Genomic DNA, 6,176 nt, shown 5'->3' with positions numbered 1-6,176 from the left:
AGCCAACCTAAAGCGTATCCCAATGCGGTTGCTACCGGAAAAGCAACAGCGTTTCCGACCTGTAGTCCTGGTAAACAGCAAGAGAAAGTGTGCTTTGTAATTGGACTACGCTATGATTCTTTACATGTTGAGTATCGCTAATAAATCACATCAATAAATTCATTATGACTAAACAAACATTTGACTTAAAATTGGATTGAAATTTTTATGTACAGTCAACAAAACCTCTTTAATAGTCCAAAAAGTTTGTAGCAGTCCGGGAATCCTTGTAATCCTTGCATTCTCACGGATTGTAAGCACCCTATCTTGGGAAGGATGGATGACCGTCTGCCAAAAGGTTTGCTTTTTAAGTGAAAAATACAATATTTAAATAACACAAATAAGATAATCGGGTAAGGTCAAATTTTTTACCCACACCCAAAGATTAAACCCTTCCATTCACGCCATATCTAATCCGAGGTTCCTTATTTTTATTAGATAAAGTAATGACTTAATTGCAATGATCTTTTAGTTTATATTTTTCATCTTAAACTCAGACACGACCAGTCACGCCCAAAACCATCAGGTTCAGGGAAATGACATCCCTACCCATAAACATCCTTAATCCTTGCAATCCATACCTAAAAAGAGAAGGGGAAAAGGACCTGTTTGTGAGGTTCAGCTCTTGTTACCACTGTGTTGACAATTTCCATCCACAAACGACCGAATGGCCTAATTCCAGTCATCATATAAAGTTGTGCAAAAACATTGTAGCAAAATCAAAATTTGTCAATAATAGTTAAGCCATGCTTACTTGTTGGTGATCCCTTTGACAAATTTCATGGCATCTGGCACCTGTAAACATTTAGCTTAAAAAACTTGAACGAAAACAATTTAATAAACAAGAGCTGACTGGTTGTAGACAACAAAATACCAATGGTTTTCCAGATTTGAGCAACACTCTGTCCATTGTTGTGTCCCACTCCACCTTCTTGTTTTCACCACTAATACACCAGGTAAGTCCCTGAAATTTGCACCCTGGAAAATAAAATATTAGCTATTGAGAAAGAGAAATATGTCGATCCAAGAATATCAATCAAGTGAACTGACATACTTCTTCTTTGGAATCTGGCAAACACGTTCCAAGTCATCAGCATTCAATTGCAAAGGTTGATGATCATAAAGCATTCCAGAAGATGGTACATGTCGAGAATCAACCGTTAAATATGTTACACCTGCACATTACAAAACGTAGTTGTAAAATATTATAAAGCACAAAGACCAAGTTCATTTAAGTGATGATACTTTTGGGTAAACTACGTATTTAGTCTCAAGATTCCATTTCGATCATTCAACTATTTATTTCAAAATCATATCTGACGTATATTTTGGTTCCGTTTTAGACACCCATCATTAAAAAGTTAATGGTAATTTTGATGAGTCATCATAAGGTAATGTCTTGTCATCATTGAAAAATTAAAAAATGTCACATCAGCAATTTAGTTAATTTTTTTATCAGCAGGTGACCAAAACAGTCACAAAAATAGTGACTGACTAATAAGTAGTTTATCCTTCATTTTTACATGTATAAGATCTAATCCAATAATCATGAGCCTTGATTGCAAACACTGATTATCATACAGAATTTCAAGAATGATACATAGAAAATATAACTAAATTTTATTACATACAAACAGAAAAGGTTGGTTTTAAGATATCCCAAAAAAACATGAACACAACAAGTAATGCAAGGAAACGTACCTTCCTCGGCAATCTAATAAATTTTGAAATTCTGTTCGAGCTTTTGTCTCATAGTTCCTCTGGTCTTGACTCTCATCATTATAAACCTATAACAATATAAGAAGCTAAACAACATATTCCAAAGTCTACTAAATTACACATTAAAAAAGTACAAAACAGAAACATACTTGTGGAAGATCAGAAATTGCATCACCAAGAGTGAGAGCGGCTTTCACTGAAAGTATCCTTTTGTCATATGCAACGTGTATTTCCTAGTATCAAAATAAATAGATTCAACGTAGAACCAAAAAAGTATCTAGTAACAATTAGGGTTGCAAATGAGACGAGACATATCGCAAGCAACTCAAGTTCAATTTAGTCAACTCGAATTCTTAACAAACCAAAGCGAACTACTTGATACCTAACTCAAAAGCTCGCAAGCAACTCGAAAAAAATATATATTGAATTTTTTATTTTTTAAACAATAAAAACATAACAATTTAAGTTAGTAGTACATACTACCTCAAACTCATTTGGAACAGCTCCTCTAGAAAAACCTCATGAGTTGGCAATGGATATGGAGGCAATTTCTAAAGTGGAAAAGGGAAAAGGTAAGTTTTAAACAATTATCTTATGATTTCATACACAACTTTAATTATACTTGCCTCTGAAGGATGTGAACCCCACAGAAAAACCCATTCTAAATTGTGGAACACCATAATTTCCAGCAGCCATCATCCCCATTCTAGCCTGATAATTCATGGAAACTAAACGGCCAACAGCATACCGTCCCAAAAAGCCCTTAGCGAACTTTAATATGTCCACGACATTTTCCATTAGTACATATCTCGGTTTCAAATGCTCTATAGTATCCATATATACAATTAACTGCTTATTTTTTTCATCTTCCAATGGTGCATTTGAGTTTCTAAAACGATTACCACTAAACGCCTTGACATGGAGGCCCTCCACATATAAAATAAACACTTCCCTGCAAGAACGAATGAAATAAAATAGAAAATGTTACTTCCATATGCAGCACTAATTTAATAAGTTCATATAATCAAAAGAGAGAAAAAAAAACCTTACAGGCAAAGGCAGTATGTTTGATTTGTGACCTTTTCTCACAAATTCTTCCGCCTATCTTGACAATTACTGAAAATAAAAAGAGCATTAAGTAAATTACTATACAAGGTAAGAGAGTTCTCATGGATGTAAATGAGCTAAAATAGATTACCTCAAGCCCTCAACAGGCTCCCAAGTATCATAACTTTATCATAACCCTTCCAACGTACCTATATATGAGATAAAAACTTGAATAACATTTGAATCCAAGAGATAAGTTTACTTGCAATTACTAGTTAGTGCATATAATTTTACCGAAATGCACCACTGATATGATAAAAAAAAGACAAAATATGGCAACAAACTACCATAACTGGTTGTAAATCTTCATTCTTGGAGGTTTGAATAATAATAATGATACCTTGAAATATATTCCTCGCTTTCTCATTTTATTAGGATCGCCAAAACAAATGTCCAACAATCTCTCAACCTCAAAATCTTCAGAATCCTCAGAGCCACTATCATCTTGTCCCTCCTTTTCTTCTTCACATGCTTGGTCATCATCATCCACTTCCTCAACAACTTCACTAGAATCTTCCAATGATTTGTTTGGATCAAGCAAGGAGAACTGTTGGCATAACTTTTCCCACTCTTTCAGCAAACACAAAAAATCCTCTGCTGCCTCATTTCTCACCTAATAGTCATCATAGGAAATAATAGTCAATACTAAATAGCTGAAATGTATTAATAGTCATCTAACAATAAATGGTTTACCTTAGTTTCAGGATGGTTCCACTGCAAACTTTTACAAGCAAAAGAATTTATGTCAACAGCCCACCTCTACAGTACAAAAATTAGGAAAACAATCTCAATCAACCAAAAATGAAAAAAAAAGTAATAAATAAACAAAAATTGTATTGTAAAAGTTATGGAACCATTATGAACTCACTGTGACAAGCTTTATGCCAGCTATGGAGGCCCCCATGCAAAGGCCAGTGGACATAGCCCCACAACCAGAATAAAGATCCAGCAAATATTTCTGCGACTTATCAAACTTCTGAGCTTCTGAGATAGTATTGTTTGAACCACATTCATTTGAATCACTTTCACTGGAAACTACTGAAGATGTACCACTATTATTTTAGAAATCTCTGCAATTATAATATGAAAATGTTAATGAAACAAATAAATCAAATACATAGAAAAATGCAACAAAACCAATGAGAGAACTAAAAGATACACATTAATAGCTAACTTGTTAGCTTTCCTTCACTGTAAATGGAAATAATCTCCAAAATCAGTAAAAGGATGACACATTACCAGTGAATATGTTTTTGAATGTTAAGTGCTGTAACGAGTACTTCATATTGCAATATAAACCCGATTCAGGGATTTTTCCCTCCTCAGCAGCTAAGTCAATCTGAGATAAGAAATTAAAAAAAAAGTTCAAGCTTGTATAAGAAAAACATAAGGAACAATGGCATGCTACATGTGTCAGCCTTACATCGGGTGCAACTTCAGCAATTTCTACTTTGGAAACAATGCAGTTCAAAGGATTGTCATCTTGGATATCAGAGAGAAACACACGTCTCTTATAGATCAAATGTGCATTTTCCTTGTTGATAACCTAAAATTTCCAAAATAAATTGAACAATGAGTGCTCTTAAGGAAAACCGGACAAACAAGATCAATATAATGCTTATCAAAACCACCAAGTTTCATATAAATAGTTCTCACGGTATCTTCAGCTCTATAAAACCATTGAGCTTTGAAGTACGGCTCCCCGTAAATTGTTTCAAAGAATTCAACAATTCTGGCAATATAATCAGGACTGCCATCCTCTGCCTACAGGCAAATGATCATTCAAATTATCAATTTAATCAGAAAAGAGAATGTCATACATCATTTTAACACATAAAACCATACCTTAACATATGCATTATCTCCCAATTTGTAGAGACAACCATCAACCATAGCCTCTGTATGATGATTCCTTGCTTGTAGTACCACATCCCCCTCGCTTATAATTGGGAAAGAAGAAAAAAACAAAACTCAACAACATTGATAAGCATCAACAGTACAAATATACAAAACTCTTACCCATTAATAAGCATTAGTAATCATCGAAACGTTGTACCCATTACTCAAATAAATAAGACTTAATTAAAAAAAAATACATCAACCACTCAAAATATCAATAAAATTTAATTAAAAATCATATTTTGAGTGATCGGCGTGTTTTATTAAAGGATGAGACTGACTAAAAATACTTTAGACAACTAAAATGTAAAGGCTTAATACAAAAATAAGAGACTGAACTAAACTCAAAGTTGACTTTTGGTGGACTAAAGAATTTTTTATTAAAAATAAATGTCTAATGTTTTATAGATTACACTTTTAGGCGCCTAATTTTTTGTTAACAGCTTGTACCTAAAAGTTTGAGTGAAAAATTATGCACTTATTTTAAATCTTTAGGCAATTGAGTACGGTTTAGTAACTTATTTTTATATTAAGCCAAATAAAATATGTATAATCGATAAATGAAGCAATGTGCTTCTTTATTGTTCACAAGTAAATGAACTTACTCATTTGAAGTCTCAGTTACAGCCTGCTTCTTAACCTTATTCTGTAAACAACAAATGAAAAACCGAGTATAAAGCCGAGTCCAAAGAAAATTAGAAGGAAAAAAATACAAAATGCAGGCTCTTTTTTGCCATATGTTGCTTGCTAACCTTTGACTGATATCTCTGCGGCCATCGTTCTCGGGCTTTATCAGCGGCAATGGGCGGACCGACGAGACAAAGGTCGGAATCGGCTACAACTTTTCGGGCTTTTTTCGATTTGGTAGGGTCCAACAAAGTAGTCACACCTTGGTCTCGGGTTTCGGGTTCCGAATCGACAGATTCATCGGACTTATTTTGACGCTTTCGTTCAGAACCCTTCCCCATTTCCGAAACAGTCCCCGATACTAGACAGAGAGAGACACAAAACAGAGAGAGGTGAAGGATTCTCTCTCTGTTTTGCTGTTTGGATAGAGAGAAAATATGGAATATAGACGTTTGAAACTTGCGAGTTGCCAGTGTGGGAGCAATAAGTAGGGAGAACACTTTTTAAAAGGAAGTTTGTTTTTTTAGGGAAAGTTTGATTTTTTATTTTAACTTTTAGACTCGGGCGGGAACCGGCAAATTTTGGTTCCAACCCATTATTTTAGTCCTGATATTTTGGGAGATTTCGTTTTAACGACACGACTTTTCTTTAGGAGGGTCACGGACCAACTGTCATTTGACACTTCGTACATCAGGGAAAATTTAAGGATAAATAGCGGAATGGTCACTTATCTTTTATATTTGTACATGTTACTCATTCATAAAAGTTAAGTTTTAATTATTTGC

General features: G+C 34.2%; 1 pseudogene; it reads right to left on the bottom strand.

Annotated features, from left to right (window-relative positions):
* Positions 1–7: 7 nt before the first annotated feature.
* Positions 8–5,869, bottom strand: LOC120184760 (annotated as a pseudogene).
* Between the last annotated feature and the right edge of the window lie 307 nt (positions 5,870–6,176).

The sequence above is a fragment of the Hibiscus syriacus genome, unplaced genomic scaffold (genome assembly GCF_006381635.1).
Source record: "Hibiscus syriacus cultivar Baekdansim isolate YM2019G1 unplaced genomic scaffold, ASM638163v2 tig00112928_pilon, whole genome shotgun sequence".
Classification (NCBI taxonomy): Eukaryota; Viridiplantae; Streptophyta; class Magnoliopsida; order Malvales; family Malvaceae; genus Hibiscus; species Hibiscus syriacus.
Note: the sequence above shows the minus strand (reverse complement) of the source record. Positions and strands in the feature narration are given on the sequence as shown.